At 45.1% G+C, this 22,183-nt stretch overlaps 1 protein-coding gene across 1 annotated transcript in view; it reads left to right on the forward strand.

Moving 5' to 3' along the window:
• The first annotated feature begins 6,121 nt into the window (after positions 1-6,121).
• The window catches only part of Kcnj1 (potassium inwardly rectifying channel subfamily J member 1), a 30,425-nt gene continuing 14,363 nt past the window's right edge, over positions 6,122-22,183 (forward strand). Inside the window, exon 1 of the mRNA XM_032910208.1 lies at positions 6,122-6,289. The gene's annotated coding sequence lies outside the window, so the exon portion shown is untranslated. The remainder of the gene's footprint in view (positions 6,290-22,183) is intronic.

A 22,183-nucleotide genomic window follows, 5' to 3' on the forward strand; every position in this document is an offset into this window, starting at 1 on the left:
AATTTTGTTTTGTTTTACTGGTCTTTTGCTTATAGATTATGGTTTCCGATTTTATGGTTTTGTATGTGTGTCTGTATTGTGTTTTTCCTTTTTGAAAATTATGGTTAGTTTGGGTATTTGGTTGCCTGTTTGTTTTATAAAGAAAGAGGGGAAAAAGGAGGTATAGAGTTGGATGGGGGGGAGATAGAGATGATCTGGGAGTAGGTGAGGAAGGGTAATATATATTCAGAATATATTGATTGAAAATAGTTTTTAATTAAAAAAAGGAAATGAAAATATTTTGATAAAATTACCTTGATGTAAGCATTAGAACTATTTGGATGTGATTTCTGAATGGACCCTTTTAATTTAAAAATCATGGACTTTAACTTTGTGTGGTGTTTCAAATGAGAATTTGAATGCTTGGTCCCCAGTTGATGTAACTGTTTGGGAAGGATTAGGGGGTGTGGCCTTGTTGGAGGAAGTGTGTCACTGGGGGATGAGCTTTGAGGCTTCAAAAGCACACTATTCCTAGGTAGTTCTCTCTGCCTTGTACTTGTAGATCAAGGTACAATCTCTCAGCTACTGCCCTAGCTCCATGCCTGTCTGCCTGCTGCCACTCTTTCTGTTACGATGGTCACAGACTCTCACTCTCTGGAACTGTAATCCCCAGATAAATGCTTTGATTTTGCAAGTTTCCTTGGTCATGGGTGGTTTACCACAGCACTAGAAAAGTAACTAAAACATTCTGAGAGTTTTACATTTTCTCCGATTTGTTTCCCAATTCCTTCCAGAACTTCTAGATACTGTCTGGGTTCTCTTCGAAGTGGATGTTATGGATATACATAATGTTAATCTGAACATTTGCGAGTTCAAGTCTACTCTAAATTGCATATTCTAGGCCAGCCAAGTTGGCATAGGGAGATTCTAAATAACAAAAATCCAACTAAACCAACAAAAATGAGTAACAGGGATTTTGTTAAGGGCTGCCTATAAGAGAATTTAGGGAGGAATTTGGAAAGTCCAAAGAATGAGGTGGGCAACTTGACATCCTTTGTGAAGGAGAGAGGGAAGCAAAGTTGAAGAGGATACCACCTATGGCCTGCCATCTTTGACCCAGATTCCCTTGCTTGAGTCTCAGCCCTTCTAAAAGCTGGCCTATCTTGATGTCCCTGCTTCAGACAATGGCTGAGAAGAACCCATGGGACCATAGTCTTGGAGCAGAAGCTGTGATGGGATTTATTGTGTGTATCTGCAGGTGGCCATTTACAGCACCATATTTTGTCATCATTCAGATGCTGAATCTCCTGCATCAAACCTATTCTTTTGGTGTCTTTTCTGTCCTGAGCTTTCTTTGATATGTTTCCCATCTTTTTCCTGCTTTAAGAATTTATATTTCCAGGTGCATCCTCCCCCCACCCTCGTTTCCTGTACTTGTTCTCATCTATAATATCATCTCAATTTATTTTGCCTTTTGCTTTGTCTCTGTTTATTCCGGGTTTTGTCAGGACCTCTTTTATGTTACAGCCTTTCCTCAGATGTCTGATGACCCTGGGCTGCCTGGAACTGAAGAGAGTGGCATTTATTGAGGTAGCGAGGGAGGGGCTGCATTTGACCCTGCCAGGTGGAGAGACCTCAAGATGTCAGTAATAGAGACATCTTTCCTCTCAGCACAGAGCTTCCTTTTTAGGATTCCTAATGGCCAGGATCTAACACTTGAGTCCAGAGTAGGGGAAGGAGGTGTGAGCCTCTTATCAGGCAGTTCAGATTTGCACAGAGCATCAGGTCTACACTGTAAAGTGCCTTGTGTCCACCCTAAGCTGTAACTGATGAAACCAAGTTCACACCCTTTCTCTAGAATAAACCTCAAGCCCTGGGCTAAGAAACCTGTTACAGTCTTTCCTTTCCTTTTCTTCTTGAGACAGGTCTCTCTAAGTAGCTGTGGCCCTCTTGGAACTTGCTATGTAGATCAGGCTGGCCTTGAACTCATACAGATTCGTCTCCCTCTACTTCCTAAGTGCTGGCTCTAAAAGGACTTTTAACCAGTATTCCTGTTTTTAGCCCCAAATATCAGTCCTGTTCAGAGGTATCTATATTTCTTCCCCTCTGGTTTGGGCTCCAGGAGCTTGTGGCCTATGCTCTGACAGACTTGTTGTCCACAGGCCCCAAGCTTAGCATTTGCAGCTGTGTTCTCTTCAGTTGTTCTCCAACTTCTCAAACCCTGTAAAACCTCTTGGCAACTGTTCTCTCTTTCCCGACACCTTGAAACTTTCTACCTTTGGGATTTCTTACTCCTTTTGTCTTTAAAACAACCACATTCGTTTAATCTATTATATTTTCAATTTAAGATTCTTCCACATTTATTCCCTGATTACCCAAAGGATGAATTCTGCATAGAATATTTATAGATCCATAAAGTCTACAGTTACAGGCGATTGTTAATGAATTAGATCAGAGGAGGAACAAAGACTCAAAACTCCATCCCTCTATTGGGGAACATTTGCCTGCTCCATAGATAATTCCCTTCTTGAATCAGCCCTTGGGAGTGCTTGCTTACCACTGGTTGGCCTGCATTTTAATCTCAGTTTATTTGCAAACTGAATGTATCCCAAAGCAGTTATCTCCTTTGTTTACGTATCAGAAAAAGTCAAGAGTCCCCGAACAATGAACTGTGATGATGCCTGCAGAGTCCTTGAACAGTCCTGTGAGAGGCTCCCTTCTTTTTGACCATGTGGAAGTCACCTTGACAACCTTGCTGGGATTGACAGCTGCGCCTTGGCTGTCTTCCATGCCCCTCCTCCCCCTCCAGCCCAGTGCTTGGTCCTGGTATGCAAAGTCCTCTTGACTTTTCCTGCCTGTTCCCACCTCCAAAGGTCTTGCCCCCAGAAATCTGCCACTGCTCCCCTTTGTTGGAGAAATAGACTTTCTGACTTTTCCTAAGTCACAGAGATGCTTCTAAAGGCGTTTGGTTTCTCCAAACAACTTCTGTTGGGGTATTTACTGGCCATGGGACAATATTTTAAAAAAATGTTCTAAATTTATTACCTTTGACCATATTCAGGTGCTGGGGTGAGGTGACACATAAGAGTTCCCTTCCATGTCAGCAGAGACAGCATGGTTAGATTCCGAGGACAGGAGACCTCCCCACTCTGAGTCCGAGTGCTGTGGAATAGAGTCGAAAGCTTTTCCCTAGCTACAGACAGAGGTAAATTGGCAGATGGGGCCCGGAGCAGGAGCAGAGAGTCGTGGGAGAAGGGATGGACAGCTCAGTCACATGGGCATCTATCAGGTCAGTCGGCTCCACTTACTCGTTAGACCAAGATTTGTGGAATTGGGAGGATGCATGGGCCCTGCCCTCTTCCGTTGCTTGGCAACAGGTTTCTTTGTCATTCCCTGCAGGTGCAAAGGGGCCCAGTTTTGAACGTAGAGGAAAAGAGTGCCTTGGACAAAGTTAAGGTCAATACCTGGTCAGCATGTTAATGAGACAATCTGGTGCTGTTGTTGTGCAAGAGGCACCTGCCTAGCGAGTAAATGAGGCAGTTAAGAAAACATTTATTTCCCTCACTTGGGGCTTATTCTTCATGTCTGATAAGCACTGTTTATCTTTGAGCTCTGCGTGTTTGTATACATGTTTGCCTTGCCACAGTCATCTGCTGGGTGTCTGGGATGATGAAAAGGTAGACCCATAATTCACAGGGGCAAACAGGCATAGCGTGGGCTCATGAAGTTACTGCCTGGCATGGTGGATCATGAGATCTCCTTCCCTGAGATATTCTGTGGGATCCCAGTGGCTCTCTTGTCATGCTCTGTGATAGTCCCTGTCTTGTCTGAACAGCCCAGGATACCTTTCTCCAAGTTCTCCTAGAAACAGACCATAAGATAAGATTAATGGAGTAAGGGATTCATTAGGGGATATTGCCCATGTGAGTGAAAAGTGGGAGAAAGCCTGAAGTAACCAAAGACTGAAGGAAGGAGAGGGGGAAGGAGGGTTGGTGGAAGTATCCTGGACCACTGTAGAGACTGAAGAAGAGCCATATGGCCATGAAAGGCTTCTCTTTAGTGTCCTGCTATACTGTGTCAAGGGCATGGTCTTGAGCATGGCTCCACTTGCATTTGGAGGTCTTTAAGGGTTGTTTCCAGGGGCTCTACATCCAAACTTGGGGAGCTTAGACTGCTTGGAGTTGGGTTGGGGTCAGCCTGGGCTTTGGGGATATTTCATTGGTTGGGGTTGGGGAGATCTAACAATGAAGAAGAGAGCCCCACTATGAGGGATGGAGTAAGGAGAAGGCATGAACCTAGGGGCAGGGGCTCACTGCTGGGTATTGGAGTGCTCACAGGAAAGTTTGTATTGAGGGAAAGTCTACACTTGGGGAGAGCATTGAGTGTCCACTCCTGTTTTCTTCTGGGTCATACCACTGCTCCCTGGGAAACGTTTCATATTGAACTTAACAGGGGAAATGAGGGCAGAAGCGGTTTTACTTACAGCTGTGTCTCTACTTGGGTTTCTATAAAACACAAGAGCTGGGTAATTCGCAAACAACAGGCACTTATTTCTACAGTTCTAAAGGGTGGAAAGCCCAAGATTGGCCCAATGGGAGATTCTGTGTCTTACGAGTGTCTAGTCTACCTCTTCAAGATGGCTCCTTCAACATTGCGTCTTCACACTGTAGAAGGCCTGAAGGCAGTAAGCAGATGGATACCCTGTCCTTGTAGCAACAGAGAATGTACCCACTCCACCTCGTTCTCCTACAAAGGTCAGGATGCCATCCCTTACAGGCTCCGCCTTTTACGATGATCACGTTATCAAATTCACCTCAACATGGAAGACCACATCAAGCTACTACATTATTTTTCCTAGTCTTTGACACGTATGTATTTGAAGGCTGATACCCTTCACCCATGGATTTCTGGATCAGTTTTCGTTTCATCCCTGTTGTAAACATCATCCTGTGTCAGTTCTGCTCTTTAAGGCAGTTTCTGGGGATACATGTTTAACCCTGAAAGGACACTGGTGACAGACAAAAGAAAACAATTTCACTCAAGCCTATCTTGGTGAACCAATGTGGGTATTGGAGTTATTTGCAGGAGGGCAGATGAAGCTTGCTTATAGAAGTGTAGGTGACTTGGGTAGCTGTACTGCCAAAAAGCCCACTTTAACATGATTGACAGCTCATCACCAACATCATCAACATGGCGAAAGCTATATCACCGAAGTTTCCTGTTCACCAGCAGTTATTTTCCATCTACAATGTTCTGAGGAGGGGCCTTGTGAATCTTGCAGTTCTCTTTGTGAACATCTATTTTTCTCAGTGGAATATTTCAATATGGAAGAAACTGCTCTACAATAGCTATGGTGTCAGAGCTGTTGACACAGCACCTGAGAAGGACCTTCAAGCTGAGGTCCTTCTCAGACCTTCTGCTTGTTTCCTTGCTTCTACTTCTGAGTGGAGGCTGGTGTTTCCATGTTGTCAGGTGATGAGACACTGTTTCTCCTGCACAATGGTGGCTTTCCCATGCTTCTGATGGTGATCAGTGGTGAAGTGTTCAGAGAGGACATTGCAGCCTAAAGGGGGCACCTAGAACAACAACTTAGAAAGGATCTAGGATTGATGTCTGGGTGACTATAGAGGGTAGCGGCACACTTATACCAATGCACTTCCTATATTATCTCACTCACTTCATAGTACAGACTTCTAAGCTTAGGCAATACTATGTAACTTGCCTCAGGCAGAAGTTGGTGGATGGGGTCTTAAACCTACCAATCTATCTCCTTGTTATAAAGACCAACATTGCCATATAACTGTAGTGACCAAGAAGGACCATTGGAAGGTCAGGTTGGCCCAACCTTCTAGGATAGCTGAGTGAGTCACCAAGTAGGTGACACTTTGGAGGGGCTCCCTGAGGACCATGAATTCCCACTTTGAAGCATCCTGGCCCTTGTATATTCACTTATGTGATGTGGACACTGTCACATAAGAAAGCCTTCCTTCTGGTTCCAAGCCCTGGCTCCGTAAACCAGTCTCTCTTAATTATCTTGGCAGCTCAACACCTTCAGTGTATCTCAATCATTTAATGCCACGCCTACTCTTGTTGGATCCGGTTATAAAGTAAACCATGTTCTTTGAGAACTGCTGCATATAGATGAGTCAGGAGCCAGTCTAAGCTGACCCACAGACATAAAAACCAAGGCACTGGGCACCTTTAGCTGGGGCATCCAAACTCTTGAATCAAAGGTGCAAGCGCCCGACTGCTTTCTTGGGGACCAAGAAAATGAACGTTTGTCTTCACATTTACCCCAGCAATCCTTGAGGTAAGAGGAGAGACATCTCATCACCTCTTTGTTGAAAAAGTAGTTAATTCTCATGCAAGCTTAATCTTTTTTTCCCTGCCTGTAATCTAGACAGATTTGTCCCTTCCTGCTTTAGGGATGAGTGTGGTTTTAAATCACCTCTTGCCTTTGATCTGCTGGTTGTAGGTGGATTAGTAGAAGGATTACACGTTCTGCCTTCCCTTGGCCACTTCACAGCTCTGAGGCTTGGAAGGTTGTGTGTGATTGCATCAGTCCAGTGCAATGTCTTCTCTTGGCTGCAGGATGAGCACGGGGCTGCCTCTGAACATCCTGATAGCAGCACCTTGTTTAATAGTAGAACTTCCCTTGACCTTCTCGGCCTTGAAGGCAGAGGATAAAGGTTCTGTTGAAGTCTAGTGTAGCCAAGGAAATTGCAAGTTATACAATTTTTTGTCTCAGGCAAGTGCTTCATTTTCCTAGGTAACACTTCATGGATCATTTTCAGTACAGGCATTTAGATCGGTCTTTTTTTTTTCTTTTTTTTTTTGGAGCTGGGGACCGAACCCAGGGCCTTGTACTTGCTAGACAAGTGCTCTACCACTGAGCTAAATCCCCAACCCCAAGATCGGTCATTTTTTGTTCAGCTCCCAAAATATTGTTCTGACAAATGTTCTTGGTGGTAACGGTACCAACTGGTTCTCTACACTCTGAAAGGACTGGAGCTCCTTCTCCAAATATCTGTCTCTAACAGATTCTGTTCATACCTACTCAAAAGAAGGTGGCCCTCTGTAATCAATGTTTAGACAAAGGGTAACCTACAACACTTAGAGCAGAGCACAGTGAGTATGGAGGAAGCGAAGGTAGGCAAGTGCTCCCCCAGACACTTCTGTGCTAGAGGAGGGTCCAGTACCGAGGAGGTGCTGAGGTTTCTCATTGGCCCTCTGCTCCATCCTATGTGATAGTTTATGTGAATGTCTTCCTATGCAGTCAATCAACTGCAGATTCTCAAGCCACAATGGATAGGATTATCTGGGAAAATAGCAGTCATTCCAACTTTGTTTTTCCTCTCATTTTCTTTTCTCTGACACTCAATTCATGGAGATGGGTTTCCTTCCACACAAGGAAGTGATCAAGTCTTTTCAGACTGAAGACTGAACTCGTAAAGAAGCAGAGAGCACAAATTGCTCACAACAGAGTCTTGGACCTTGATGCTGTGGGCGGCTTTTGGTTTGCTTTGTCTGATTCTTGAAAGCCATCATAATGTAAGATACTTACCACGGCCACATATGCTCTGCTCTGGAGAGCTGAATCAGAGTCCCCCATGCGTGTCCCTCGCCTTTTCTCTGCCAGGTGTTTTTGGTACTAGGTTACAAATCTCTCTTGGGCCTTTTCACAGCCTGGTGATTTCCCACAAATCCAGCTGTGACTCACATGTTTTGCCTTTGCTTAAGGATTTCTATGGACAGACAGCTTCCCAACCTCTCTTTACAGAACTTTCTCTGGGATGATTTATATGTACCAGTGCTTTGATCCTCCCGTAACCCACACTAGAGTTCTCTTTCTCTATAATCAGCATACTTTCGATGACACTTGTCTTTTCTTCGTTCTTATACTTATTAACATCATGGCTGCTATCCTTTAAATCTTCCTATGTGTTTCAAGAAACATACAATAAGCAAACCTAGAATGCTCTGGGAATCGTGCATTCTAGTACAACACGGCATGGCTAGACAAATGCATGCCACCGGCAGCCTTGCTGTAGGGACCTGGCATTTACAGTCTAGGCTCCTGATGTGGTATGTGAAGCCTGGGCTTCCACAGAGCAGGGCACTCACAGAATCATGGCTGAGTGAAGGAAAGCACACTGTACTTTGTTAATAGAAGACTTCAAAAATAGCATTATCCTAAAAGCCTTAGGTAGACAGGATTTCTCGTACTGGGGTAAGAGAAAGAATATTCTAGAATAAGGAAATATTATTCACAAGGTATATAGGCGTGACACATGCAGGGTGCATTAAGCCAGTGGCAGCGGAGTAGGGGTGAGAGTGGATGGGTAATGCAAGAGAAGAGAAGCCACAGGGACTCCTAGCACTGGCGTTTCAGCTACTGGCATTCAGTGGGACAAAAGGCCTCACATGAGGCGATGAGGTTAAGAGCTTGTGAAAAGGAGGCTTTGAGTGCAAGGTGGGCTGGGAAAGAGGTAGGAGGTCACTAAGAAGCAGAATCCCTGCGATCTAGTTCCTGATCAGCTCTAGCAGGGGACAGGGAAGAATGAAGTAAATCCGGAGACCTGGCAAGGTCCCCAAGGGTTCACCCAATGAGTGAGCAGACTTTGAACAGCAAGGTACATTTTCCTTACACTTAATCTTCATACCTCCCTCTGGGCTGCAGCCTAAGAGCGATGAAGTGAGAGACATGTAGGGCAGTGGACTTGCCTTGCTGATGCCTCTTGTGTAGTGCACATCTCTGAAATGCAAGGTTGTCTGGGGAGAAGCTGCAGCTGGTCACTCTTCTCCTGGGTGCTTGAGGCTGATGTGAGGCGTTGTGGTGGATGTAGGGTCAGTTTGGCTTCAGAGTACTGATCCTTCAGTGGACACAGCAATGAGTCTAAGGTTGAGACAACGTCAGGACTCACAGCACAATTGCTGAATGATAGAGGCTCTTCTGTTACTAAACCTACCTATTCCAAGTCAGCACCAAGTGAGTGTATCAAGGGATCATTCCTCCCAGGAATCATGCTGCTTAGGCCCCCTCAGCAGCGTGGTAAAAGGAGGTTGAGGCAATGTCTCTTGAGCTTTTCCTGTTTGGCTGCATGGAGCTTGAGGGTGTTTGTATGGTCTGCTGTGTACAGGGATGAAGCTATTGAGCCTAATACCTCAGTCCTAACTAGCCTTTGAAGCCCCATAGTTCAACATTTGAGACTCATGATATCCTTCAGAGTGCCCTGTTTGGGAAGCACTGGGCCAAACCCTGGTATGTGCAGAGCTGGGGATTCATCCCTGGGTTCCATTTTTCCTTATCTTATGCATTTTCAGGTGGGGGGGTCACTGGATTTGAAATGCTTGGTAAGATCCCACAGTATAGACCCCGTCAGGATATTCAATGATCTTGGCTCTAAGTGCTGACCTACTTTAGATAGCCACTGTAAAGTCAGCTTCCTCAGGACCTTCGTCTCTCAAGCTAAACTAACCCTTAAGGTCCCATCAGAAACCCTTAGTGACTCTGACTTAGCTTCTGTAATATCTAAGAAAAGGCAAACCCAGGCCTTTAATGAAGATTGATTGTATGTTCCTGCTTTTCTTCAGTCCTTACATCAAGGCCCGAATCTGTCTTTTCAGATAAGTCATCCCCTCCTGATGGGTTGAGAAAAGGTAGCACAGACTGTGGGGAGTACTGGGGATTCTCCCCAGTCTATTCTGCCTCCTGGAACATGCATGATTCATGAACGTTAGCTCTGCTTGGAAGGGTAAAGGATGGCCTTCTGGGTAATGGACACTGAAAGTGGAAAGGCAGGGTGTGGACCCTAGAAAAACAAAACTGAACATAAACAAGCAAAATCTTCAAAGGACAAAAAGGAGGAGAGGAGACAAGCTGCGTGGAAGAGTCTTGGAAAAGTCAACAGTAGTTGAAAGTTGACTTAGGTCATGGGAGTCCTGGCATGAATTCCATGTTCCAGCCCAGGAGAGTCTGAGCCATCTGTACTGTGGCTATTATGGAAGGAAATTAGAGGCAGTATCCAAGTCCTCCCATGGCCTTCTTAGGATCTTCCAGCAAGCAGGGAAGGGAGCAAGACTGATCTACAGAACTCCCGAAGCTTTGTAAAGAGGTAGCATCAATGAATGGGAGGGAGGGCCCAGTGGTAAGAGCTTGCACCGCTTCTGTTAGAGATTCTAAGTTTAGTTCCCAGAATCCACTGGATGACTCACAGCTTCCTGTAACTCTAGTCCCAGAGGGACTTAGCTCCTGGTCTCCAAGGGGCACCTGGACTCATGTAGACAAACCTACTCATAGACACACACATAGGCACAAGGAATTCAAAATAATAGACATCTTAGAAATAACAGCAAGAGCCCAAGGACAATGCAAGTGATGGGCAACCTCAGACGTTCTGAGAACCCTAAAACACTGGGCCTCACTCAATTGCTCCTCAAAACGCCAGTAAGTGCTCTTAGCTGCTTCCTGTCATAAGCAGGTCAAGAAAACCGCCTTAAATCGTTGAGCCCAGCCTATCCATGAGACGGAAGAAGAGACTCAGGCCCCACAGTATGGTGGGAACTTGGTCACAGGCCACAAGAAAAAGACAGAGTCTGAATTCTCCCAGCAAAGCCTGATATCAATAACTTCATCACTCCCAGGAGACAGTGAGCCTGGAATGAATGGCTGTCTACTCTGTTCTCTGTTCTGCATGGAGTCGGCGCCCCAAGAAGGAATAGCTGTTTGCTCTGTTCTCCATTCTGCATCCAGGATGCTTGTAAGCCTTGTAGACTACTAAGATCCACGGGAACCGCCTTTGCTTCTGAGAACAGATTCTTGTTCAATTCTCTAAGACAAAGTACTGGCCACTTAGACTTTTCCGAGTGTGTCGCCCTCTCCTCTTTGCACCAACCCTGTGATTTTTTTGGCTCAGATTCAGGAATTGTGTTAATTGGTGTATATCAGTGTACCACCTGATCCTCAGAGAGATGATTTAAATATGCACCAAGCACTATTTGAAAGCAACAGGTTAATATGGTGTTTTATTTTTGCCGAATTGGGGCAAGCAAAGTTCTCTCAGGTGACTGCCCCTAAGGGAAGTCTCACGGTTCGTTGCCCTTGATTAAATTCTTGGGAGCTTTCTGGCTCTTTCCAAAGCAGCCATTTGACCTTGAAAAGTGAACTTGGCAAATGTGAATGACTGCTACTAGTGTCTCATGGAAAAAATGTGCATAAAATTTGGACCCATGGAGTCGAGTCCAATGATGAGATGTTCAGAGAGATTAGAGGATCCGGCCTCATGCTTATCTGAACAGTCAACCTTTTATTCTGATGTTATTGGGGGGATCTGAGCGATCAACAATGATGCACTGAGTATAGAGTTTGATTGTGTTCAGAGGTAAGGTACAGACAATGACATAAGATCATGTTAGAAGACCCTCAGGAAGCCATGCCCTGTTGGCCTGGGCAAAGCATGAAGACAGTTCTGCTCTGTGAAATTTTCTATCTCATTGGAAACAGATAGGGTGTCAGGCATGAGGGCTGCCAATGTTAGGTAGCTAGCTAGATATTCACAGACTTGGAAGACATTGAGGATGGACCCACCTCCCCACCGCATGTTTCTCTGGTAACACTAGAAATAGAAGTATCCCAATTATCCCATAAAGATTTAAACTACTATATGAAGAGCTGGATCTTGGAGGATTTGTTGAAGCCTACCAACAGAACCGACTGCTGGCTCGAAGAATGGAATCTGAGCTCTAACTTCTACCTCAGGTTCAGGTGTGATAGTCCAATGTTTCTGCAAAACATTACCTACTTTAGTCCCTTTCCTGCCAATCACCTAGAAAAACCCACTCCACAGAAAGCTGCCCAAGATACTCAAAGGAGTACAAAGCCTACTTTCTAGCATAAATCTGAGCAGTGGTCACTTCCATCATGGCCCACTCTCTCGGGAGTGCATCATTTGATTAAACTCTGCCACCACCTGAAGTAAAGCCTGTGTCCCACACACTACACTTGAGTATCTTACAAATTCATCTAATGAAATATAGGGGTGGGGAGCCAAATGGTGCAGAATGAGACCCTGTGGGCATCTTTCGAGTTTTTGCCTGGTTACATGGGATATTCCTTGTCTTTGGTGTTAAGGCCTGGACTCCCTTCTCTTCGGCCGAGGCCATTCTTTCTGTCCACAGCTCCCTTCTGTGCATGCTCTTCTGTGCCTGGCTACAGGGTCTTCTCTCTTTTCCTATGATAACCCTCCTCGACTCATCAGTTCTTGTTCCAAATGTACCTTGCTGTCTCAACACTAATCTAACTCAGGTGTCTCTTACCAAAAAGGAGTGGCTATGTTGTACCTCTTGAATGTTTTCTAAATGTTTCTATTACCAGCTGAAAAAGTCAGTGTTTTGTTTTTTTTTTTCTGTAACTTAATACCAGATCTTCATGGTACGGGGGTTTTATGTTTTTAAAACATTTTTTACATACATAATATTACCTAATCTATTTTACTGTGTTCTAAAGGGAACTTAACGGTTTTCTATGTACACCATGTCAAAATATAGGCCTCTTTCTGGGTCTTGTCTAGAACATTCCTGATATTTAAATACAGGAAAGGGGAGCCACGTCTGAGTTAGGAGCTCATACCTTGTCTTTTCTAGAGACTCAAAGGCAAAGCTTGGTCTCTGCTCATCAGAATGACCAGAGGGTTCTGGTCTTGTTGACTAAAGGCATCTTTGGGTTTTGGAACAGTGTGTTGCCTCAACTTCCAACAAGATTTTGGAAGTTCTTGCCAAAATAACTCTCGAATCAGCAGTGCATTCTACTGCAGATGTGGGTCCTGACTCAAAAGCACAAAGGCCTCAGTGTTTGCTCTTTGTGCTTTCTTTGATGCAAACTCCTCTTCACTTCCAATCCATGAGGATCAGATGGGTTCTTTATAATTAAAACAGAATCGATCAACAGCCTTAAGGTGGAAAATTTTTTTTTAAAGAATGTGGGATCATATGTCTGAACGACATGCTTGATGGGTTGGAAAGCATAGATAGCCAGAATAAGATAACATCGATCCTACAGCTGTTTTACAACTGGACTCTTCTGGTAAATGACTAGCAAGTGTTCTAAACTACCTTATGTATGCGCTTTCATTATTTGTAGAAAAGACTCACATTTATGCCCTTCTTGTAAAACTAATCCAGAAACCATCACTGTCTTTAAATAAGATGACCCTGATCTTGGAGTGCCCCCTCCTTGGAGTATTCTTCTATTAAACCAAGATACTGAAACCTTTGATAATCTCGCCACCTCCAGAAGTAAAATCCCAGTGCACCACATCTAGACACATTTAATGGGACTGTAGCTTATCCTGCCTGCATCCATCCCCTCCAAGAGCGGGCTGGGGACTCTGAGTGCTGTCCGACCCAACAGTCATTCTCTTTTCGAGATCTTCAATAGAACAGGTCCTACCACTTTTCTCAAATGATCCTAAAATTTAGAGTTTGTGACATATCTCACAAAATTATGAGCTTTCTTAAAAAGATGTATATGGGATGATGTCATACAGGTGAGGCAGGTACAAGATAGAATGAGGCCTGTCATTGGATGAGAAGGAAGGATGGGTGGGAGAAAAGTTTGAGGGAAGAGGAGGAGACTGGAACGGAAAGGACAGGAGACTGGAGGAGACTGGCGGAGAAGCTGCCGAGAGAACATGGAGACTTATGTTAAGATTTCACCCTGTACATTTGCAGGTTGTTACAAATGTTAAAGGGTGGGTGTGTCCAGGGCTTTGTATGTTTAGGTGGGCAATTATATCTTATCAATTGGATCAGAGGTTATTGGGTTGTGTGTTCTTTCTTGTGGCGATTAGACTTTGGGAGAGTGTGTGGTGGCAGAGACACTGGGCTGCCACCGAGTTGGGATGTGTTTTTCTGGCAAGATATCTAGCAGATATCCTGGGGCACTGTGGTGCTGGATCTAGAGGGGGTAAAAGACACCATTTTAATATAGTTTTACAACAACAGATGTAAACATTATTATGAGAACATTAATCAACTATGAAAAAATAGAGTAGTTTAAATGGTCACATAACATATAATTATTGATTCCAGATACCTGATAGCACCCAAAGCAGTTCCTGTGTATTCCCCGAGGTGAAAATATAACACTAAAAGAGACGTATAGGGAGGTGAGATGCTACACTGTTTGCACACTTCCCCCCATTTTATAAGGTGGAGGGTGGTTGGTCTCTCTGCGTATTCTTGGTTGTCCTGGAACTCTCTACTTAGACCAGGTTGTCTTTGAACTCACAAAGATCTACCTGTTTCTCCCTCTCAAGTGCTGGGACTAAAGGCGTGTGCCACTATGTCTGGCTCATTGTCTATGCACTTAAAAGACAGGAAACACTATGCTACCTCCAACAAATCAAGTCAAATTGACAACCATTGACCCAAAGGAGACCCTTCCACTTTTTAAATTTTATTTTAAGAATTTATTTTTCAAATGTCTGTGTATGTGCATGTTTGTCTGCATGAGTGCATGCTACCTGTATGTGTGTGTGTCCTTGGGGGTAGAAGAGTGTTTTGGATCCCCTGGAACTGCTGTTTAGGTGGTTGTGTGACTCCTGATGAAGATGAAGATGGGATTTAGGTCCTCTGTAAGAGTAGCAGATGCACTTGAGCAGACCCCACTTCCATTCAGGAGCAGAACTTTCTCTGAGGCAGAGTCTTTACTCTGTTTCTGATATCAGAAGGAAATTTAACAAAACTGTCTTTAGGACCAGAGACTCCCTCCCGATATTCCATTAAAGCAAATTCTGTTTTCTACCAGAGGTAGAACAGAGGAGACATGATGGTGGTGGTGGTGATGATGATGATGGTGGTGGTGGTTAGGAAGAAGAGGAGGAAAAGGAGGAGGAGGAGGAGGAGCAGGAGGAGGAGGAGCAGGAGGAGGAGGAGGAGCAGGAGGAGGAGGAGAGAAGCAACAAGAGGCATACAGAATTTCTTACAACCTCGTGGGTGTGACTTGAGATCTCCCACTGGCTCTTTTCCTGGAGAAAATACACACAGGCAAATGCCATGCCCACTTACTGGTCTTCTCTGGGCCACTTCTTGTTAATGTGTATTCCTTAGTCCTTCTCACAATTTATCATCACAGTGTTTATTGGGTCACTTTTAATCTGTCCAGTTCTCTCTTCCTCCCCAAATACCAGGCCTGTCAAAGGATGCTCTCTCTCAGTTCTTAGCAGGGTTCCATGTGACAGGCTTCCAGTGAAAAGAGAGAGGGCATCAGAGAGCATGGGAAAGGAAGACAGGAGAGATACGAAGGGCCAGTCTTTCTCAGGTTTCCCTGCCTCCCCGACTCCATTGTAGATGTTAGAATTCACTTATTTTATTGGTTAAATTGTTGGCCAAATACTGAGGAAACTTGTATTTGGACAAGAGGTTGGGGTCTAAGATTCTATCCTCTGCCTCCTAGGAGCTATTTAACCTCTCTGGAAGGAGAAGTAGTATTATTAGGGGGTGGGTACGTGAGGTGGGTGGGAGGACTTGGAGCTTAGTCTCAGAGTAGTGCAAGTTCTAGATTAGGTTCCCAATCAACCAGTCACCCACTAAACCTCAGTTCCCTCCCTTATAAAACACAGTTGAACATACCTACATCAGGTCATCCCTGTGAGGCCTGAATAAGTAATTACTACTAACTCAGTTTCTGGTACATCATAGGAAGTCACTCACCAAGTGCCTGCTCCTTCCTCCTGCAGTAGTGCCCAGCCAAGGAGGGATCAAGTCCACAACGACAATGGACAACAGTGGGACTTTAGTCATGTGTGAGAGGGCCACTTGTAGAGAATGTACTGCCAGCCTTCAGGTCTATGTGAGAGAGCTAGGGAGGGAGACATTTTAGTGACACATTTAATTATCCACCCAATAATTACATCATGACTATGGTATGGTAGTTTAGCCCCCAGTTTCCTGATTCTGTAAATGCTGTCCATTCACTTGGCTTTTGTAGTCTCTGGTGTCCTCCTGTCTACCCAGGAGATAGTAGCTATAACCACAGGTAACGGTACAATGCTACAGTTGTAATAATGGTTGAGCTTAGCATGGAGAATGGCTTAGATAAAGTAAGACCCAGATATGTCGTTCTTCTGATCTGTCCTCAAATTACCCTAGGCTAAGCTAGATCCAAGAGAGGTTCCTGGAACATTCAGGATTTTCCAGCCAGTTTAAGGCATCCAGTTTCTTCTCATTTTCAAAGAACTCTAAAATACCTCTTTCCCATATTTTTACTCATTGTTAATTCAACACACCCTAGCTGTAGCCAGAAGAATATACCATACTAGTAGATTAATTGTCTACAATAAAATATGGTGGAGTGTTTCTGGTTCATTTAGCTGCTCTTTCCCTGTGTTTCAGTATGAGATTCCCCTTTGTGTTCCTCTGCCAGTCAGGAGGGATTTTTTTCTTCTTCTTGGTTCCACCTTGTTAAGGCTCCCCCCAAGAAGCAGGAAAACCTCTAGGAATAGCGAGAAGATTGACAGCTGTGCTCAGCTGGAACTAAATTCCTGGCTCTCTGGTTCCTGAAGGGTATGAGGCCTAAGCTGTGATCAGCATGAAGACTAAAGGAGCATAGACTGTCTACAAATGCTTCTTGGATGAGTACGTCAATGAAAGGCAGTGGACTGGGGCACCACATGTGTGAAGGCTCGCACGCTGACTCTACTTTGTACCCAACAACACCTATGGGGCCTCAGAGATCTCTCCAACAGAGGGACCAGGGAGAAAGAGAAGCTGGTCTAGTGGCTTAGCCAACGAGTGGTCCAGCAATTATCTAGGACTGCATGAAAAGCATGTTTGAATCCAACAAATGCTGAGAAGGGCATGGCAAGAAGTAACATTAGTTCTCCAGGCACACTGGATGAACTTAAGAGCCTTCCTTCTTCTTCTTAAGCTAAGCTTACAGTTTATGACATGTAGTGGCATGACATTTGTGGCACAGACATCTCACACATGTTGAAGTCATACACAAGAGTGTACATGTTTCTGTGCATCTACTTCCACTACCAAAGACCCGCTCATGTTTTAGCATTTATGAACATATCAGTGACTTAAAAGTCTAAAAGAGAACGAAGTCAGTAGTCGTCTATGTAAAAACTTGGAGAGACCAAAGAACTCGGAGGCAGAATAAAGAGAGGAAGAATCTAAGCAGTTTGAGGATGGTGAGGCAAGCCTGATACCGGCATGGGCCAGAGGAGTGGGACATATCAGGGACTTTAGTTCCATGTTGCTGAGTGTCTTAGTGCAGGAATCATGGAACATTGGTGCAGACCGGAGGGAGGGAGGGAGGGAGGGAGGGAGGGAAGGAGAGGATGCAAAACTGTTTGGTGAGTCCTGGGAACTCTCTGAGCCCTAATAGGTTAGCTGTTGGAAATGAGCCCTGGGAACCCCAGGCAGACTGCTTGGTCATGCCCCAGAGGATGGCAGAGTAGGAGTTCAAACCTGACTTGAACCTGGCCACCTGTTTTAAGGCCAGGGTCTGGAGGGAGCCTGCACTTGTTCAGCAGGTGGACTGGGTTAGTGTAGGGCTCTGACTGTCATAAGCTGTCTTTAAGTCCCCTCCCACTAGATTTGACGAGATGTCATCATCCAGGTCACTATGATTTATGTCAACCCAGGCAAGGGCTCTTCTTCCGTTTATTTGCTTTGGTTTTCTCAAGACAGGGTCTTTCTACATAGCCCTGGTTGTCCTGGAACTCACTCTGTAGACCAGGCTGCCCTTGAACTCACAGAGGTCCATTTGGCTGTGACTCCTGAGTGAGGGAATTAAAGGCATGTGCCACCATGCCCCGCCCAAAGATTCTCTTAAAAGGTTGGCTACTGAACACAGAGGTGATTCCCACCCCCTTCCCCTGTGCATTACTACACTCCATAATGACACTCTTCGGGAAGCAGGCAAAGACATCCGCCCTGCTTTTGTCCTCTAGAAGGTCTGAGATCCTGTCACCTGCTGACTAGCTCCTGAGTCTGGACTCCATGCCATTCTTCTGCCAGCTGCTACTCTCTGCAGCAGGAAGATCCCACCCACCAGCCCCTATTAAGTGTTCTCTCCTGGGGTCCTGTGGGGTGGAGGTGGGCAGCAGGGGAGGGTGGAGTGGTGGAACTATGGAACAATGCAGATTTCTGTTCTTATTTTTTTTTTAATTTCATACAAACTATTTTACTATGCGGTGTATATGAATGATTTGCTTGTGCGCATGTGCCTCTGAGACCAGAAGCAGGTGATGTCTCCCCTGGGACTGAAATTACAGGTGGTTTTAAGCTTCCATGTGGGTGCTGGAGATCAAACTCAGGTCCTCTGGAGGCACAGTCAGGCTTTTAATTGCTGTGGGTCTCTCCACTTGCAAAGACCCGTTCTGAGTGGTTGTGTGGACTCTTGCTTGTCTTTGAGTTGACATTACCTGGGAATTAAAAGATTAATGATACTAACTCCAGAATACAAGAGCTGCGGGCAAAGAATAAACCCTGAGATTTCACCTCACACCAGTGAGAATGGCTAAGATCAAAAACTCAGGTGACAGCAAATGCTGGTGAGGATGTGGAGAAAGAGGAACACTCTTCCATTGTTGGTGGGATTGCAGACTGGTACAACCATACCTCTCTTGGGCATATACCCAAAAGATGCCCCAACATATAACAAAGACACATGCTCCACTATGTTCATAGCAGCCTTATTTATAATAGCCAAAAGCTGGAAAGAACCCAGATGCCCTTCAACAGAGGAATGGATACAGAAAATGTGGTACATCTACACAATGGAATATTACTCAGCTATCAAAAACAATGACTTTATGAAATTCATAGGCAAATGGAGGGAACTGGAAAATATCATCCTGAGTGAGGTAACCCAATCACAGAAAAACACATATGGTATGCAGTCATTGATAAGCGGCTATTAGCCCAAATGCTTGAATTACCCTAGATGCACAGAACACATGAAACTCAAGAAGGATGACCAAAATGTGAATGCTTCACTCCTTCCTTAAAAGGGGAACAAGAATACCCTTGGGAGGGAATAGGGAGGCAAAGTTTAGAACAGAGGCAGAAGGAACACCCATTCAGAGCCTGCCCCACATGTGGCCCATACATATACAGCCACCAAACTAGATAAGATGGATGAAGCAAAGAAGTGCAGGCTGACAGGAACCAGATGTAGATCTCTCCTGAGAGACACAGCCAGAATACAGCAAATACATAGGCGAATGTCAGCAGCAAACCATTGAACTGAGAATGGGACCCCCATTGAAGGAATCAGAGAAAGGACTGGAAGAGCTTGAAGGGGCTCGAGACCCCATATGAACAACAATGCCAACCAACCAGAGCTTCCAAGGACCAAGTCACTACCCAAAGACTATACATGGACTGACTCTGGGCTCCAACCTCATAGGTAGCAATGAATAGCCTAGTAAGAACACCAGTGGAAGGGGAAGCCCTTGGTCCTGCCAAGACCGACCCCCAGTGAACGTGATTGTTGGGGGGAGGCTGGTAATGGGGGGAGGATGGGGAGGAGAACTCCCATAGAGAAGGGGAAGCGAGGGGTAAGGAGGATGTTGGCCCAGAAACCGGGAAGGGGAATAACAATCGAAATGTAAATAAGAAATACTCAAGTTAATAAAGATGGAAAAAAAAGAGAGAGAGAGAGAAGCGCTTCTCTTGCCGACAAATATGTTCTCTAACTCCAGGGTAGTAGGAGAGATGTAAAGAGAATGGTATTTAGTCTCTGCTTCAGTCTTAACAATTTCATGAAAAAGGAGAAAAATGAAATTTAGTTAAGTAGCACAAACCAAGCACCAGATAACATGTATGTGCAGTAAGTTCAAACCAGAGAGTTGGTGTGGACTGAGGTGGGAACCAGAGGCTTAAGAAGTCCAAGCATGAGCATTGCCGCAGCTGGACAGATGCCCAGTAAGCTGGGTAGAGAGAAAGACGGCTCAGGAAGTCCTTTAAGGCCATTAAAGTCTGCTCAAAGGCTAGGTGTTGTGGCTTCCACCAGTAATCCACCTGAGGCTGAGCAGGAGTACAAAAAAAAAAAAGAATAAACCCTAGAAACAGTGGAAGTATTGAGTGGGATGGTGCAGAGCAGAAAGACTAAGAGAAGAACCAGAGATGATGATGCATGGGGCAGGGCATGGCAAGCACTGTTGTGGAGAGCCTACATCGTGTGCAGTGAGCAGGCCAAATCCATGAGGGCATCCTCCCATCCTCTGTGCTCTGGTCAGGGTCCCGTGAGGCTTGCCTGCTGTGCTTGTGGGAGCCCAACACACAGCCCTGGGGTGTAGCAGAATAGCACCTGGAGCTGAAATTCTAGACCATAATTCATCCAGTGCAGTCAGATAGAGAACTGGGACTCCACTTCTGCACTTGATAATTCCTCCCCCCATGGCTCAGAGAACACAGACCAGAGAGGAAATGTCTCTACAGACAGGAAGTATCTATGTGCAGAAAAAGGATGATGCCCAGAGTGACACTTTCTGCTTTCTGTGCTCTGGGATCAAGCATGTGGTGGTGGTAGAGGTGGTGCCGGTGGTGATGTCAGGGTCACTTGAGGTCCCATCAAGTGTCTGAAAAAGTAGAAGCTGGGTGAGGGTGGGAAGAAGCTCCCCCTACTATGTTGTACCCCTACTATGTTGCTGGCACATAGTGTATGTTTTCAGCTGTAGCAGGATATAACTCCATTATACAATCCTACCATCGGAAGTGTATTTCAGCAGTTGTTTTGAATAACACATTTACAAAGCTAAATGACTGTCACCCCAATCAATATAAAAACCATTTTTTTCTACCTCTAGAGAGAACTATTAGCAGTCATTTCAATATCTGGGCAGCGACTTGTCTAACTTTTTTTTCTGTGTAGTCTTGACTATTCTAGACATGTCTGAAAAGAGGATTGTAGAATACCACCTTAGTGTAGGATAATTCTGTCAGGGTTCATTCATGCTGTAGTACAAATGGAGTGTACAGGTAATAGACAACCCTTCCTTCTTAGGACTGAATAATAATAGCCCAGTTCTATAGGCGTGCCACATTATGTTTACTAATAAGTGAAAAGACATGTAGGGTTGCTTCCTCTTTTAAAGTCTGGGTCAAGTGTTTGTGTAGGATATGGCTATATTTCATTTAATCCTTGCCATAATAAAGCCAATTTGGAAAACAATGGCAGCCCCAGTGAGGTTTGAGACCGAGGGCATTTTCCTCATTTATTCTCATCAGGATAGAAGGACGAATAGGAGGAAAGGAGGAGGAATTTCCTTCACCTTTTCCAGGTCATTGTACCTGGAGAGGGAGGAAAGGCATGGGTGAATTTGCGTCAGCTGCTGCCTGCTGGTCTCTCGGGAGCTGGGACTGCAGTGGGCCGTTTGCCAGCTTGGGTTTGCCCATGAGTCCTGGAGGGATGCTCTCTGTGCTTGTCTTTCTCATTTCAATGACAGACACAGAGTAGGTGAAGGAAGTATGAGATGTTTTGTAGACACAGAAGGAATGGGATGGGAAGGCTGTGTGACAGTGGTACTATCCTGAGAGAGCTCCTTATGCGTGTTCTGCCTGTAGCAAAGAGGAAGTCCTTCCAATTATCCCAAAGAAGAACCCTGAAGATGTGAACTGGGCCTGTATGGAGAGCAGCTCTGTGGCATACAACTAGAGGCTCACAGAGACTACCAGCTCCATTTCCTTTTGGCCCCAGGGCTTTCCCAGAAAGCACCTTGATGTGGAAGGGTAGATGCCGTGCCTCTCCATTAATGTAACTCTGATGGCTTGGCAGAGCTCAAGCCCAAATGGGTAATCATTGACCTCTGAAAGCTCCCTGAGGCATAGCAATAGAAGCTACAGGAAGACTGGTCCTCAGCTATTCCATGGCTACCTCAAGCTGTGTCCTTCTCTTTACCCTTCAGGAAGCTCCATGAAGTGCACCCTTGACAGGGGTCGCTGGAGCCCAGAGTGAAAGGCAGTACAGACAATGGTGTCTGAGCCTACCATTCCTTCTATTCCTAAAGGAGTGGCAGGACTCAGTAAGGGAAGCTTAGGCTCCATTGCTTCCTATCCCCAGGGCTGTTGCAGCTCTGTCTGCCCATAAGGTATGTCTGAATGTCTTCATTCAGCTGAAGAAGCTGACCCATTCAGTGGTTATACCGCACCCAGTGTTCAAGCAAACAAATGACTACCTTTAGATGCATAT

The sequence above is a fragment of the Rattus rattus genome, chromosome 8 (genome assembly GCF_011064425.1).
Source record: "Rattus rattus isolate New Zealand chromosome 8, Rrattus_CSIRO_v1, whole genome shotgun sequence".
In the NCBI taxonomy this organism is placed as follows: domain Eukaryota; kingdom Metazoa; phylum Chordata; class Mammalia; order Rodentia; family Muridae; genus Rattus; species Rattus rattus.